Below are 17,905 nucleotides of genomic sequence, written 5' to 3'. Positions count from 1 at the left end.
TACTGTTCAGTGAAGGGCTGCTGGACCAAGTGCTGACGGAATGGACGTCAGCCAAGGGGCAGAAGCCTCTCATGGCCCACCTCAAGGACTTTGCTGGGCAGTGGCAAATTTGCATGAATTACTGCTGATATACCTAACAGGAGAAAATAAAAGCTAGCTCTGCTCTGCCAATCGATAGTACCCCAAATTACTTTAAAATGTATTTTTTATTACTACAGTTTTTATTACTGTAGAGTTGCTCTGTGGTCTGGAACTGAAATATTGGATGTTTCAACAAATAAAAAAGAAATGAAGGTGCAAGTCATTATGATCTTTCGCTGAAGGACATAAAAGAGGATCTGAATCAACGGAGAGAAATACTTTGTTCATGGGTGAGGAGATGCAATACTGAATAGAGGTCGGTCTCTCAAACTTAAACTATTAGTTCAATCCAATTCCAATAAAAATCCCAAGAGCATTTAGGTTACTTGGCCAATCAATTTTAAAATTCCTAATGAAGAGTAATGGCAAAAATAGGTAAGATAACTTCAAAAATAAATAAAACCAAAAGAACAAAGATAAGGGACCTGCCATACCAGGTATCAATCATACTACAAAACTATGCTGATTAATTCCATGTGGTATCAACACAGGACGAGATGATTAATCAAGGGAAGATAACAAAGAACATAGAAGGACACCTCAGCAGGTGTGGGATAGTATATAGTAGACATGGCACAAAACAGGGAAAGGACTGACTATTCAACTGACTTTTGGCTGGAGAAATAAAATTAAATTCCTGCCTCACACCAGGCCCCTAAATAAGTCCAATATGGAACAAAGGCAAAATCTTCAAAATCAAAACTCTACATATTGGGGGAAAAAATTGGGGAACTCTTTATTATCCTGAGGTACAGAAGGATTTCTTAAACAAGGTAACAACAGACTCCGCCTTAAAGGAAATGATTTATAGACCTGACATCAAAACTTAAAGTTCCTTGTATTAAAAAAAAAAAAGACATCAGAAATAAGGATAAAGCATAAGGAACAGTCTGGGAGAAGATGCTTGCAAATATTTAAAAGATTAGTTACTAGAATGCATAAAACTCCCACAAATTCAGAAAAAGACAAACAAATATTTAATACTAGGCAAAAGAGTGACTAATAACAATATGAAAAAATGCCCAATCTCATTAGTGATCAAGGAAAGGCAAATTAAAATGATGGAAAACCAATTTACAACTGTGAGATCAGCAAGACTGAAAGTATGAGAATTTCAAGCGTGGGTGAGGATGTGGGGGAGACGACCCTTCAAAGTGCTCTTGGTTGAGATGTTAAAGGTCTCGCCTACCACGACAGCTTCCTAACTGGTTTCTTCACTTCTAACACCCCCCTCCACTCTACTGCAAGTCTGACCTTCTTAAAATGTACGTAAGTAAGAAAAACTCAAGATCACCTCTGCTAAAACTCCCTGAGCGCCCTAAGATCTATCTCAAAGGCCAGCATCTCCAGGAAGCCTGTACTGACCGTCCTCCAGCACACGTGGGCGTTCTCTTCTTTGCCATCCGATAGCCCTGTACTGCTCTGACCTGGGTGTTACGTGGCACCAGAGGTTCAGCAGGGCCTGGCAATGAGTGGCTGCTAGCAAAGCCCATGCCCTGCTGGGATGCACTGATGGACCTCGGATGGTAACAGTGCCAGGATCAAACTCTGATGCTGAAATCTACCGGGTGGCAAGGGGCCTTTTGTAAACTATGTCATAAGAGAAATCAGAGAAGAATCTCCACTTCAGGACTTCCCTGGTGGCGCAGTGGTTAAGAATCCGCCTGCCAATGCAGGGGACACCAGTTCAATCCCTGGACCGGGAAGATCCCACATGCTGTGGAGCAAGTAAGCCTGTGCGCTACAACTACTGAGCCTGTGAGCCACAACTACTGAGCCCGTGCTCTAGAGCCCACAAGCCGAAACTACTGAGCCCGTGTGCCACAACTACTGAAGCCCGCGTGCCTAGAGCCTGTGCTCCGCAACAAGAGAAGCCACCGCAATGAGAAGCCTGCGTGCCGCAAGGAAGAGTAGCTCCCGCTCGCCACAACTGGAGAAAGCCTGCGCGCAGCAACGAAGACCCAACGCAACCAAAACTAATTAAATGAAGTTGATTCTTTAAAAAAAAAAAAAAAAAGAAGAATCTCCACCTCTAGAAGGGACAACTCTAGAAAGAAATGATCGTTATTTTCCAGGAAGGCAGAAGGTGAAGCAAGGACAGAAATTAGAAGGAAATGTTTAAGGAAAAGCTATAATAACAGAGCTGTTTTACTCTGGCAGAGTTCAGGGTAAGCCGAGTATGGCTCCCGGGTTGTTGCAGAATTACCACATGAGTGCAAAGTTGAGTCTGGGCTAGAGAAAACCTTGAGTGTAACTTCTAATGTAAAAGATTCCATGTTCGTTAGCTGAAGAATTGAGAATAGCCTATAAACTCTTTGAGGCCAAGGACCACCTCTTGTTCACGTAGAGGTGGGATACAGTACAGCCCCTGGACTACAAGAGTAGGCTCTCAATATACAGTTGAATAAATGGAATAAATATTTTCTGACCTTCCTGTTGACAAAGCAAGGATTCCATGTGATGTGACAGTGACGCTTTTTCAGGGGAAGGCAGCTCACAGAATATGGTGTCACCCAAGCAGTGTGATAGGTCCCATGCAACCTGGTTCATCTGGGCTCCTCCAGCCCTCCAGAACAGCTCAGGTGGGGGGTTTGTGGGCTGCTGTGGGACAGGAGAGCTAAGGAAGAACGCAGCCCCTTAGATTTGGCTGAATCATGCAACCTCATTCCTAGTGGGAGAGGTGGATATGCTGCTGTACTCACTTCACTGCAAGCACTGAAGCCACGCAGTGTGTTACAAATGTCACGCTGCACATACCTTACGTAATATTATTATGATGGCGCGAGGGCAAGAGGGCTAACTAAAGACTTACGTTTTCCCTGGAAGTGAAACGAAACAACAAGACAGATTAGTACTACTCATGCCACATTTAATGAACAGAATGCACTATTTACTGAGCTCTAGATTGATCTGAAAAGGAAAAGTGAGCGTGACTTTTCTATAATATAATAATTGAAAAAAACTCACACGTGAACAAGGTAACAGCAAATGGATGACAATGAAGGAATTCGTGTGAGTGGCTATTTAACTGACTTATTTTTAGTTTTTAAACACGAAATTTTTTTCAAGGAATACATATATTTAGTTTTAAATTGTGGTAAAACACACATAACAGAAGATTTACCATCTTTATCATGTTCAAGTGTACAGTTCTGTACTGTTAAGCACATTCCTGTTGCTGTGATGCTAATCTTCAGAACCCTTCACTCTGCAGAACTAAAACTGTACACACGAAACACTAACTCCCCATTCTGTCCTCCCCTCAGCCCCTTGCTACCACCTTCCTACTTTCTGTCTCTATGGATCTGTCTACTCGGGGTACCTTGTATAAGTGGAATCATACAGTATGTATCTTTTTGCATCCGCCTTATTTTATTTAGCATGAACCTCCAGGTTCAACCATGATGTAGCACGTTACAAATTTCTTTCCTTTTAAAGGCTGAATAATATTTCACTGTATGGACATACCACACTAAAAAAAAATCCATTCATCCACTGATGGACACGGGTTGTTTCCACCTTTTTGCTCCTGTGAATAAGGCTGCTATGCTAAAAGTGGGGGGGGGGGGGCGGGAACGGACAAATATTTCTCTTCTAGACTTCAATTCTTTGGGGCGTAAGGAAATACACATTTTTATCAACAACTAAACTGCCTTCCTGCCTAATGTTTTCTTTTTTAAAATAAATTTATTTATTTTATTTATATTTATTTTTGGCTGCCTTGGGTCTTTGTTGCTGCACGCGGGCTTTCTCTAGTTGAGGCGAGTGGGGGCTACTCTTCGTTGCGGCATGCGGGCTTCTCATTGCGGTGGCTTCTCATTGCAGAGCACGGGCTCTAGGTGCGCGGCCTTCAGTAGTTGTGGCTCGCGGGCTCAGGAGTTGTGGCTCGTGGGCTCTAGAGCGCAGGCTCAGTAGTTGTGGCGCACGGGCTTAGTTGCTCCGCGGCATGTGGGATCTTCCCGGACCAGGGCTCAAACCCGTGTCCCCTGCACTGGCAGGCAGGTTCTTAACCACTGCGCCACCAGGGAAGCCCCCTGTCTAATGTTTATTTGAAAGTGCTGCGGAAATTTCAAGCAGGTGCCAGGCTGACTTTGTGAACTGTGTAGTTGTGGTCTTATTTCCTATGGGAAAACTGCAACCACACATGACAGGATGACTCAAACAGAAGGCAGAGCAGGGGAGCAGGGGCTGGTGGTGTGAGTGAGTCCCAGTCAGGCGACTTGTTTCCCCTCCTTAAGACCCTGGAGCATCCCAGCAGCCACCATGACCAGCTCCCGGTATCCTGCACTTCCCATGCCCCAGCCTCAGCCTCGCCAGCCCCAGAAAAGATGACACTCCCTCGCCGGCCTCGACACGCACAAAGCTATCCAAAGTGAGCCTACGAGAGGGACCATCACCACCTGGTGTGTGTCTCACAGCCCCACACTGGATAAATAATGTGCTTCAGCTCATGGAGCTAGAAACCCCAAGACCAAAACTCTCTTGGGACTCCTGCTACAATTATTCTCTTTCACCTATGTGTACAAGTAAATAAATAAAAAGAACATCTCAGTTAACACAACTTTTGGGTTTAATATAAAAACTGAAACCTGCCCTGATAAGGCAGCTCCACTGTATACCTTGTTTATATTGTGACAGCCGGAAAGGAACCTCCTGCTGTTTCTCTGCTCGATTTTGGGGAGCAGTGTAATCTTTAAAGAAAAAAGCCAAATTCATGTCCAGTAATCTTGATCTGAACTTGACATTCACTTGTGCTGCTCGTTTTAAGTGGTAGTTTTTATAAAACAAATAAAATGGTAAAACAAATTATGAATGGGTATGCATTAATCATCCCTGGCTTTGCTCCAACTTCCTAAATATTTACAAATTTATCCATTTGCTACCTCTTTCCTCTTTCCACCCCTGATGTCTAGGATAGTAACTTCCAATCAGTAGGCCCTCCACAAACAACTGCTGAATGAACAACCGTCTGTGGCAAGCACTTTCAAGATGTCATGGTGTACAAAGAATTTCGGAGATTTTGTGTACAAAGAATGTCTGATGGGGTGGGGACAATGACACAGTAAAGTGTGACGGAATGGAGTGTGTGAGAAAGCCTCCGCCTCTACGTTACTACTAAAGTTGGAAGATCACAGATTGCAGGGGGCGGCACGGAAGTCAGCATAAATTGGTAAGACCTAAAAGGGAACCTGAATGGTGCTTGAAGGATGTGAAAGATCTTAATAAGCAATAAAAGGAAAGATTATTTCACACGAGGAGAACGGCGCATATCAAGGTGTGAATGGCAGCAAAGACAAGGCTTTTTCTGGAAAGAGGGACTACTCTATGTGGACTATGCTCAACATATACAAGCTACTTCACAAAGCCTGGCGTCTATACGAGGATCTTTGATCATTTTGCAACTAACATTATGTTAAATCTCCATCTTCACCAAGAATAGAATTCTGAACATATTCATTAATTTCCTCCCAAACCTCTTAAACGTATAAAAATAACTGAAATACTTTAGAAGAGAGCTTTCCGATGGAAACTTTCTGTGATGATGGAAATGTTCTACAACCATGCTTTCCAGGCTAGTAGCCACCAGCCTCATGTGGCTAGTAAGTAGTTGAAATGGGACGAGTGTAACCGAGGAAATGAGCTGTTAATTTTAGTCAATTTAAATGTCAATAGCTTTCTATGACCAGTGGCTACTGAACTGGGCAGCAGTTCTTTCTAGCTCTAGAAAAGAACCCTGAATGCCGGGTCGTATTGTCTACGGTCTTTTGCTTAGAGTATGCCCACCCAGAATCCTGGCTGAGTGACACCAGGAAGGTAGGCTGGAGGATGTAGGGGTCTTCACTCTTTACCACATTCCTTATGTAGATGTGGTGACCCAGGCTCATAGAAGCTACGTTACTCAAAGTTAGATAGCATATCCTTCTTGAAAAGACCACTGGACTCATTACACATGCACCCAATGTTCATTGCCGCACTATTGACAATAGGCAAGACATGGAAGCAACCTAAGTGTCCATCAACAGTTGAATGGATAAAGAAGATGTGGTACATATATAAAATGGAATACCACTCAGCCATGAAAAAGAATGCAATAATGCCATTTGCAGCAACATGGATGGACCTGGAGATTATCATACTAAGTGAAGTAATTCAGACAGAAAAAGACAAATATATCATTTATATGTGGAATATAAAAATATGATATAAATGAACTCATTTACAAAACAGAAATAGAATCACAGACAAAGAAGACAAATTTACAGTTACCAAAAGGGATAAATTAGGAGTTTGGGATTAACATATATACACTACTATATATAAAATAGACAAACAACAAGGTACTACTGTATAGCACAGGGAACTATATCCAATATCTAGTAATAACCTATAATGGAAGAGTCTGAAAAGAATATATATATTCTTTTCTGAAAAGAGTGTGTGTGTGTGTATGTATATATATACATAAAACTGAGTCACTTTGCTGTACACCAGAAACTAACCCAACATTGTAAATCAATTATACTTCAATTAAAAAAAATGAAGCTGACAGAATTGAGGAAAATAAAGAAGTATGAAGGCTTTATAATATAGTGGCATCTCATCTTACTTAGATGTCAGGTTCTAAAGCCAGCAGCCCTGAAGGTCTCTTAGAAGACCCATGAAAACATGACACAGTACTCTATTATCAATATTCCACTATCTCTTAAGCACATAACTGTTGAAGTGTTGAAACACACTGCTGTTTCCTCAGCCATTACACTGAATGGAAACTACATTGTTCTTTTGTTTTACCGAAGCCTAGATTGGAATTCACATAAGTTGAGTGTTCCTATGCTGTGATGTTGGCTTGAAGTACTTCAATGCTCATGAAATATTTAAGGAGAGGAATCAATTAGTAAATTTATAAGTTGAATAAAAATCTCTGGACATACAGTAATTATTTCAATTTGTATTTTGTATTTAAAATGAAGCATGAATTTTCAGTGATCTACAAGTGCAGTTTGGTAAATGGCCTTTCCTGTACCTCAAATAAAAGTATGTAATGCGAAACCAGCTTCCACCAGGAGCAAGGGCTTCACTACAACATACCCTGGTGTCATGGGAGCAGCTCTGCGTTGTGAGTGAGAACAACAGACCCTTGTGTCTTTGACACAAAGCATGTCGCTGGCTGGAAACCAGCACATCTGAGCTACCCAAGGTGTACGTGCTGACTGCCATGAGCCAGCTCCCGGAGTGGCTCGTCCCACTGGCTTGTTGGTCCTGAGCAACAGGTCAACCCAGAAGAATCCCAGAAGAATCTCGCTCTCCTGAGACAACCAGGACACATGTTGGAGATAGCTGGGGTCTGAGAAAGGAAAGAGGGCTCATCGCCAGAAAGTCTGCATTTGTCCGTGTGAAGTGATGATACGGAATTCACATTCAAATCACAAGGGTGACCTTGTATACTCGTTTTTGTTTGTTTTTTGCCTTCAGTTTGATTTACTTCAGGTCACAGGAATTTTCTTTCTCCAGTTTCCTGTAGTTGGACATCTTGAGGACTATATTTCTAGGACCAAATATGCAAAGGGATCAACATAGTGTCTAACAGAGCAATCTTGAGTGATATACAGAGGTTTGTGTTTAAAATTTGCTCATTGAATATGAATTCATTTGAATTTTGTTTCATCTGGTGGGAAAATTTTAGATTTTTACTCCTAGTTGAGGATTTTTTCCTCACTATTGTTCTCTTTTTCGATTATTAATTTTATTTAAACAATTTTTAAAAATTTTATTTTTAAAAATAAAGTGCTTATTTTATTTATTTATTTTTATTATTATTATTATTATTTTTTTTGCAGTACGTGGGCCTCTCACTGCTATGGCCTCTCCCGTTGGGGAGCACAGGCTCCGGACACGCAGGCTCAGCAGCCATGGCTCACAGGCCCAGCCGCTCTGCGGCATGTGGGATCTTCCCAGACCAGGGCATGAACCCGCATCCCCTGCATCGGCAGGTGGACTCAACCACTGCGCCACCAGGGAGGCCCTTGTTTTGTTTTTTAATTCTTATTTTATATTAGAGTATAGTTGATTTACAATGTTGTGCTAGTTTCAGGTGTACAGCAAAGGGATTCAGTTACACATATACATGTATCTGTTCTTTTTCAAATTCTTTTCCCATTTAGGTTATTACAAATATTGAGCAGAGTTCCCTGTGCTGTATACTCTTTTTTTTTTTCCCTTCGGTACGCAGGCCTCTCACTGTTGTGGCCTCTCCCGTTGCGGAGCACAGGCTCCGGACGCGCAGGCTCAGCGGCCATGGCTCACGGGCCCAGCCGCTCCGCGGCATGTGGGATCCTCCCAGACCCGGGCACAAACCTGTGTCCCCTGCATCGGCAGGCGGACTCTCAATCACTGCGCCACCAGGGAAGCCCTGTGCTGTATACTCTTAAACAGAACATTACAGCAACGCCAAAAGAAAGCAATATACAGGAACAGGTGATTTTAATGATCTCACCCAAAGGAGGGGGAAGGGCTGGTAGTGGCCTGAGCACTTGCTTGGCCTAATGATATGCATGTATGACACACCTGTTGTTCCTCCTGGCATGAAGTTACGTGCAAACCTCAGTGTGTTGTGAGACTAATGTGAATGAACACGAGGTGCAGCCTGGCCTCTGTTTTCCTGGGCAGGAGTCATACCTCCCTCATTCATCTACTGGAGCAGGGCTGTCAAAGAAAAATCTTCTGGTCTAAGATTGAACGTCTCACTCAAGGGCGGAGTAAACTACTTTCATGAAAGGAAAAATAAATCATTTTCGGAAATAAAATGATTGCTAAGACAAATCCCTAACCTCTCAGATCCTGGGGTGAGTGGAAGCCTGTGCTGTTTTGAGTGATTTCCTCCCCCAGTCCTAAGGTTGTCGTTTGTTTTCCTTTTCAAGTGGTCTTTAATACACCTGTGATAATATTTAAATAAAGTTGCTTGCTTTTCAGGCTGAGAAAATGGATGCTTTCCCTACTGAGTCTTCTCGTGTCATCTGAATTTAAGTCAGAAAGACCAAGGGATGGATGGAACGATGGCAGAAGGTGACTAGGTAACACGTGGTGGGACACTGACAGTTCATTTTACATCCCTGTCTTTCTTGCTTGGCCCATAATTTTGGATGAAATGCATTTCTAGAAACTTTTGCCACAGTGACATTCCATTTTTTGTTAGAAGAAAGCATTTAAATGAAATCAAAGGAATCCTTGTGACATGTACAATTGAAATAGATATAGACCACTGTTCCTTTCTCATCAGGTGCTATTTCTAGCTTCAAGGAGACAAAGCTGTGGGATGCTTTGCCAGTATCACAAAGGGCTGAATAGGATGCATTGAGAAAGTTGGGTTGGATCTAACAGTAGGTTCAGATCTGAAGAGACCTGTCAAACACAGATGGGTGAGGCAGCGGTAGGGGTGGGCCAAGGAGGTGAGTGATACACTGCTGGCCAAAGGAGTCTGGACAAAGAACCTAGAGGCCAGTGTTGGAAACAATCTAGTTTTGATAGTGATCTAAGATGTGTTTGCAGAAGGATGTGGTATTGAGGCAGTGTGGGAATTTGGAGCTGAATCATGAAAAGGAGGCAAGAGGAGAAGAGGCTGATGAGGGAAGGGCTAGAAGCAGTTCGGGATGGATGACCAGAGCTCAACCAGAAATAAGACAGCAGAACATGAGAGCACAGGGAAGAGACACGGATTCTGAATGAGATACTTAACTGACTGGAAAAATAAGGGACAGCTTCCTACAAAACATGCCAAACATTCAATTGCACAAAAGGAGGAAAGGAGAGGGCTCAAGAAAGGACTGGTGGGAACAGGCAGACCAAGCGCAGGTCTGAGGACAAGCAGGAAAGAGCCAGAGGAGGTCAAAGGCCTTGAGAAGGAGACAACAGCACAGGGATAAGGGCATAGAAAGAAAGGTCATCACCTCTGGTGGGGCTAATGGCAGACTCTGGGAGGGCTCACGCCAAGGAGTACTTCCCAGAACTTCTGCTGCCTGTGTCCCTGTCCTCACGGTGAGCCACAGCCACCCCCCGCCTCTGCAGGACACCGTCCAACACTAGCAGAATGCTGAGTTTTATATACATAGAATCACATCACCAGCAAGAGGGCAGACAGCAGAAGCAAGAACTACAGTCCTGCAGCCTGTGGAACAAAAACCACATTCACAGAAACATAGACAAGATGATAAGGCAGAGGGCTATGTACCAGATGAAGGAACAAGATAAAACCCCAGAAAAACAACTAAGTGCAGTGGAGAGAGGCAACCTTCCGGAAAAAGAATTCAGAATAATGGTAGTGAAGATGATCCAGGAACTCAGAAAAACAACGGAGGCAAAGATCGAGAAGATGCAAGAAATGTTTAACAAAGACTTAGAATTAAAGAACAAACGAACAGAGATGAACAATACAATAACTGAAATGAAGACTACACTAGAAGGAATCACTAGCAGAATAACTGAGGCAGAAGGACGGATAAGTGACCTGGAAGACAGAATGGTGGAATTCACAGCTGTGGAAAAGAATAAAAAAAAAGAATGAAAAGAAATGAAGACAGCCTAAGAGACCTCTGGGACAACATTAAATGCAACAACATTCGCATTATAGGGGTCCCAGAAGGAGAAGAGAGAGACAAAGGACCCGAGAAAATATTTGAAGAGATTATAGTCGAAAACTTCCCCAACATGGGAAAGGAAATAGCCACCCAAGTCCAGGAAGTGCAGAGAGTCCCATACAGGATAAACCCAAGGAGAAACACACCGAGACACATAGTGATCAAACTGGCAAAAATTAAAGACAAAGAAAAATTATTGAAAGCAGCAAGGGAAAAATGACAACGTACAAGGGAACTCTCATAAAGGTAATAGCTAATTTCTCAGCAGAAACTCTACAAGCCAGAAGGTAGTGGCATGATATACTTAAAGTGATGAAAGGGAAGAACCTACAACCAAGATTACTCTACCCGGCAAGGATCTCAGTCAGATTTGATGGAGAAATCAATAGCTTTACAGACAAGCAAAAGCTAAGAGAATTGAGCACCACCAAACCAGCTCTACAACAAAAGCTAAACGAACTACTCTAAGTGGGCAACACAAGAGAAGAAAAGGATCTACAAAAACAAACCCAAAACAATTAAGAAAATGGTCATAGGAACATACATATCGATAATTACCTTAAATGTGAATGGATTAAATGCACCAACTAAAAGACACAGGCTTGCTGAATGGATATAAAAACAAGACCCATATATATGCTGTCTGCAAGAGACCCACTTCAGACCTAGGGACACATACAGACTGAAAGTGAGGGGATGGAAAAAGATATTCCATGCAAATGGAAATCAAAACAAAGCTGGAGTAGCAATACTCTTATCACATAAAATAGACTTTAAAATAAAGAATGTTACAAGAGACAAGGAAGGACACTACATAATGATCAAGGGATCAATCCAAGAAGAGATAACAATTATAAATATATATGCACCTAACACAGGAGCACCTCAATACATAACGCAACTGCTAACAGCTATAAAAGAGGAACTTGACAGTAACACAATAATAGTGGGGGACGTTAACACCTCACGTACACCAATGGACAGATCATCCAAAATGAAAATAAATAAGGAAACAGAAGCTTTAAATGACACAACAGAGCATATAGATTTAATTGATATTCATAGGACATTCCATCCAAAAACAGCAAATTACACTTTCTTCTCAAGTGCGCACGGAACATTCTCCAGGATAGAGTACATCTTGGGTCACAAATCAAGCCTCAGTAAGTTTAAGAAAATTGAAATCATACCAAGCATCTTTTCTGAACACAACGCTATGAGATTAGAAATGAATTACAGGGGAAAAAGCTTAAAAAACACAAAAACATGGAGTCTAAACAATACGTTACTAAATAACCAAGAGACCACTGAAGAAATCAAAGAGGAAATCAAAAAATACCTAGAGACAAATGACAATGAAAACACGATGATCTAAAACCTATGGGAGGCAGCAAAAGCAGTTCTAAGAGAGAAGTTTATAGCTATACAAGCCTACCTCAAGAAACAAGAAAAATCTCAAATAAACAATCTATCCTTACACCTAAAGGAACTAGAGAAAGAAGGACAAACAAAACCCAAAGTTAGGAGAAGGAAAGAAATCATAAAGATCAGAGCAGAAATAAATGAAATAGAAACAAAAAAAAATAGCAAAGATCAATAAAACTAAAAGCTGGTTCTTTGAGAAGATAAACAAAATTGATAAACCATTAGCCAGACTCATCAAGAAAAAGAGGGAGAGTACCAAATCAATAAAATTAAAAATGAAAAAGGAGAAGTTACAACAGACGCCACAGAAATACAAAGCATCCTAAGAGACTACTAGAAGCAACTCTATGCCAATAAAATGGACAACCTGGAAGAAATGGACAAATTCTTAGAAAGGTATAACCTCCCAAGACTGAACCAGGAAGAAATAGAGAATATGAACAGACCAATCACAAGTAACGAAATTGAAACTGTGATTAAACATCTTCCAACAAACAAAAGTCCAGGACCAGATGGCTTCACAGGTGAATTCTATCAAACATTTAGAGAAGAGCTAACACCCATCCTTCTCAAACTCTTCCAAAAAATTGCAGAGGAAGGAACACTCCCAAACTCATTCTAAGAGGCCACCATCACCCTGATACCAAAACCAGAAAAAGATACTACAAAAAAAGAAAATTACAGACCAGTATCACTGATGAATACAGATGCAAAAATCTCAACAAAAGACTAGCAAACAGAATCCAACAACACTTTAAAAGGATCATATACCATGATCAAGTGGGATTTATCCCAGGGATAAAAGGATTCTTCAATATACGCAAATCAATCAATGTGATACACCATATTAACATATTGAAGAATAAAAACCATATGATCATCTCAATAGATGCAGAAAAAGCTTTTGACAAAATTCAATACCCATGTATGATAAAAACTCTCCAGGAAGTGGGCACAGACGGAACCTACCTCGACATAATAAAGGCCATATACGACAAACCCACAGCAAACATCATTCTCAATGGTGAAAAACTGAAAGCATTTCCTCTAAGATCAGAAACAAGACAAGGATGTCCATTCTCACCACTATTATTCAACATAGTTTTGGAAGTCCTAGCCATGGCAATCAGAGAAGAAAAAGAAAAAAAAGGAATCCAAATTGGAAAAGAAGAAGTAAAACTGTCACTGTTTGTAGATCACATGATACTATACACAGAGAATCCTAAAAATGCCATCAGAAAACTACTAGAGCTAATCAACGAATTTGGTAAAGTAGCAGGATACAAAATTAATGCACAGAAATCTCTTGCATTCCTATACACTAATGATGAAAAATCTGAAAGAGAAATTAAGGAAATACTCCCATTTACCATTGCAAGAAAAGGAATAAAACACCTAGGAATAAACTTACCTAGGGAGACAAAAGACCTGTATGCAGAAAACTATAAGACACTGATGAAAGAAATTAAAGATGATACCAACAGATGGAGAGATATACCATGTTCTTGGATTGGAAGAATCAATATTGTGAAAATGGCTATACTACCCAAAGCAATTTACAGAGTCAATGCAATCCCTATCAAATTACCAATGGCATTTTTTACAGAACTAGAACAAAAAATCTTAAAATTTGTATGGAGACACAAAAGACCCCGAATAGCCAAAGCAGTCTTGAGGGGAAAAAATGGAGCTGGAGGAATCAGACTCCCTGACTTCAGACTATACTACAAAGCTACAGTAATCAAGACAATATGGTACTGGCACAAAAAGAGGAACACAGATCAATGGAACAAGATAGAAAGCCCTGAGGTAAACCCACGCACCTATGGTCAACTAATCTATGACAAAGGAGGCAAGGATATACAATGGAGAAAAGACAGTCTCTTCACTAAGTGGTGCTGGGAAAACTGGACAGCTACATGTAAAAGAATGAAATTAGAACACTTTCTAACACCATACACAAAAAGAAACACAAAATGGATTAGAGACCTAAATGTAAGACCGGACACTACAAAACTCTTAGAGGAAAACATAGGAAGAACACTCTTTGACATAAATCACAGCGAGATCTTTTTTGATCCACTTCCTAGAGTAATGGAAATAAAAACAAAAATAAACAAATGGGAGCTAATGAAACCTCAAAGCTTTTGCACAGCAAAGGAAACCATAAACAAGACGAAAAGACAACCCTCAGAATCGGAAAAATATTTGCAAACGAATCAACGGACAAAGGTTTAATCTCCAAAATATATAAACAGCTCATGCAGCTCAATATTAAAGAAACACACAACCCAATCCAAAAATGGGCAGAAGACCTAGATAGACATTTCTCCAAAGAAGACATACAGATGGCCAAGAAGCACATGAAAAGCTGCTCAACGTCACTAATTATTAGAGAAATGCAAATCCAAACTACAATGATGTATCACCTCACACCAGTTAGAATGAGCATCATCAGAAAATCTACAAACAACAAATGCTGGAGAGGGTGTGGAGAAAAGCAAACCCTCTTGCACTGTTGGTGGGAATGTAAATTGATACAGCCACTATGGAGAACAGTATGGAGGTTCCTTAGAAAACTGATTTAGAATTACCATATGACCTAGCAATCCCACTACTGGGCACACACCCAGAGAAAACCATAATTCAGAAAGACACATGCACCCCAATGTTCATTGCAGCACTATTTACAATAGCCAGGTCATGGAAGCAACCTAAATGCCCATCGACAGAGGAATGGATAAAGAAGTTGTGGTACATATATACAATAGACTATTACTCAGCCATAAAAATGAACAAAATTGGGTCATTTGTTGAGATGTGGATGTATCTAGAGACTGTCATACAGGGTGAAGTAAGTCAGAAAGAGAAAAACAAATATCGTATATTAACTCATGTATGTGGAACCTGGAAAAAAGGTTCAGATGAACCAGTTTGCAGGGCAGAAGTTGAGACACAGATGTAGAGAACAAACGTATGGACACCAAGGGGGGAAAGCTGCGTGGGGTGGGGATGGTGGTGTGATGAATTGGGCGATTGGGACTGACATGTATACACTGATGTGTATAAAACTGATGACTAATAAGAACGTGCTGTATAAAAAAATAAATAAGATAATATTCAAAAAAACTCCAAAAACAAAACACAAATTAATGAATTAAAAATAAAAAAAGAAAGGTCATCCCTTCTCCTTAGACTGTTGTTTAGCAATTACTATGAAATACAAAAGACATATGGAGATGTATGTTTTAAGTTCTATGAATTAACACTACATATATAGTATTTATGTATACATTTTTATATATTCTAAATACATGGAACTGTATATATTTAAAAATGATTAAAATGGGAAATTTCATTTTACATACTTTTTTTTACCACAATTAAAAAAAATATACACATACACACACGAACACACATAATACTCTATATACATACATACAAGTACTTATACATATGCATTTTTATTTATTTCCTTAAAATTTGAGGCTCCGTTTGCTGGCTGATGCCCGGAGTCCAATTAAAGAATAACTCAAAACCCTACCAACAACTGGTTTGAATCCTTAAAAAATATAACATACATAATTCCTCAATAATCAACGAACTCCCCCAGCCCTCAATCCCGTGCCAGCAGGGGAGAAAACGCTCCTAAACACACAGGCAGTGAAAGTGCAATAGTGCAGAAATCCGCGGTGCTGGCTGTGGCCCTAGATGGAGTCTCCTGGTCTGTTTTGATCTCCCTTGCTTCTAGCCCTGCTGTGATCAAGAGAATGGCTTCACACAAGGAACAGGAAAGACCTTTTAATAAAAACAAACACCATCTTCTCATGCTGTCAAGGTTACACGTCTAAATGTTTACGAGTTTAGAGGAAGGATATGGAGGGATGTGGAGATGGTTTTCAACTTTCACTCCTGATTTAACAAACAATATTCAGATGGACTTTTGGTGGTACCATACATTCTTTGCAAAAGCTACTGACTTTCTATTAAATCACGAATAGCTCCCAATTCTAATGGAGAAAGAATGCTAAATGTCTTGCTTTAATTTGGGAATGCCTTTCTTTCCCGGTGCACTAGGGGCTGCTAATTGCTGGTTTTAACACAGTTGAACAGGACACCAATCCTGCAGCCCGACCTCCAGGTTACCTGAGTCACAAGACAATTCTTGAAGGTCAATTCAGGAAACCCCTTCTCTTCCTGAAGTGAAAGTGACAGAAGGAAGAGCTAACATAGATTACCAGCCTCCTACGTCCCAGCATTTTACTCCAGGACATTTCACTTGGTCCTCACAGCAACTGGGTGAAGTTGGTGTTAATATCAGACACTATTTTATAGATAAGGAAGCTGAGGCTCAGAGAGTTGTCCACATTTATATCCATAGTGGGAGGTCCCATTGAGATTTGAACTCTGTTTGCAAATGAAGTTACCGACAACGGATTAGTCTCCAAAATATACAAACAGCTCGTAACAGCTCTGTCAAAAAAACAAACAACCCAATCAAAAATGGGCAGAAGATCTAAATAGATGTTTCTCCAAAGAAGACATACAGATGGCAAAAAGCACATGGAAAGATGCTCAACATCACTAATTATCAGAGAAATGCAAATAAAAACTACAGTGAGCTATCACCTCACACAGGTCAAAATGACCATCATCAAAAAGTCTTCAAACAGTAAATGCTGGAGAGGGTGTGGAGAAAAGGGAACCCTCTTGCACTGTTGGTGGGAATGTAAATTGGTACAGCCACCATGGAGAACAGTATGGAGGTTGCTTAAAAAACTAAAAATAGTTACTCCTGGGCATATATCAGGAAAAGATGAAAACTCTAATTAGAAAAGACACATGTACCCCAAAGTTCATAGCAGCATTATTTACAATAGCCAAGACATGGAAGCAACCTAACTGTCCACCGAAAGAGGAATGGATAAATAAGATATGTGGTACATATATACAACAGAATACCACTCAACCATAAAAAAGAATGAAATAACGCCACTTGCAGCAACACGGATGGACCTAGAGATTATCATACTGAAGTAAGTCAGAAAGAGAAGGACAAATACCATATTGCTTCCATGTGGAATCTAAATAAATGATGCAAATCAACTTACTTACAAAACAGAGACAGATTCGCAGCCATGGAAAACAAACTTACGGTTACCAAAGGGGAAAGGGCAGGGGGAGGGATAAATTAGGAGTTTGGGATGAACATACACGCACTACTCTACATAAAACAGATAACCAACAAGGACCTACCGTATAGCACAGGGAACTCTACTCAATATTCTGTGATAACCTATATGAGAAAAGAATCTAAAAAAGAATGAATATCTGTATATGTATAACAATCACTTTACTGTACACCTGAAACTAACACAACATTGTAAATCAACTATACTCCAATTAAAAAAAAAATGTGAACTCAATTCTGAATGACCCTTTTAACTATAATACATTACTTCTTCCATCAAGCGTCCATTTGTCATGGGGCACGTCCCTCACCTTCTCTGAACTCCTATTTCTGCATTTAAGATACAGAGTTGAGCTCGCACACCCCATGGGATTGGATGAGATATACTTGAAATTATGTACGGAAGAGGGATTTGTTAGCTAATAAAGTGTAAATACAGATTCGTTTTTTCATCTGCTATTCTGTTTTCCTGGGTGCTTGCAGATATGGAGATATATTGGTCACCTGTAAAGATATA

The 17,905-nt window shown here is 40.5% G+C and overlaps 1 protein-coding gene across 8 annotated transcripts in view; it reads right to left on the bottom strand.

Annotated features, from left to right (window-relative positions):
- MTHFD1L (methylenetetrahydrofolate dehydrogenase (NADP+ dependent) 1 like) overlaps window positions 1–17,905 on the bottom strand; it is a 214,307-nt gene that overhangs the window by 72,923 nt on the left and 123,479 nt on the right. The gene's annotated exons all lie outside the window — the stretch shown is intronic.

This window comes from Globicephala melas, chromosome 14 (assembly GCF_963455315.2).
Source record: "Globicephala melas chromosome 14, mGloMel1.2, whole genome shotgun sequence".
NCBI classification, from domain to species: domain Eukaryota; kingdom Metazoa; phylum Chordata; class Mammalia; order Artiodactyla; family Delphinidae; genus Globicephala; species Globicephala melas.
This window is presented reverse-complemented; position numbering and strand designations above follow the sequence as displayed.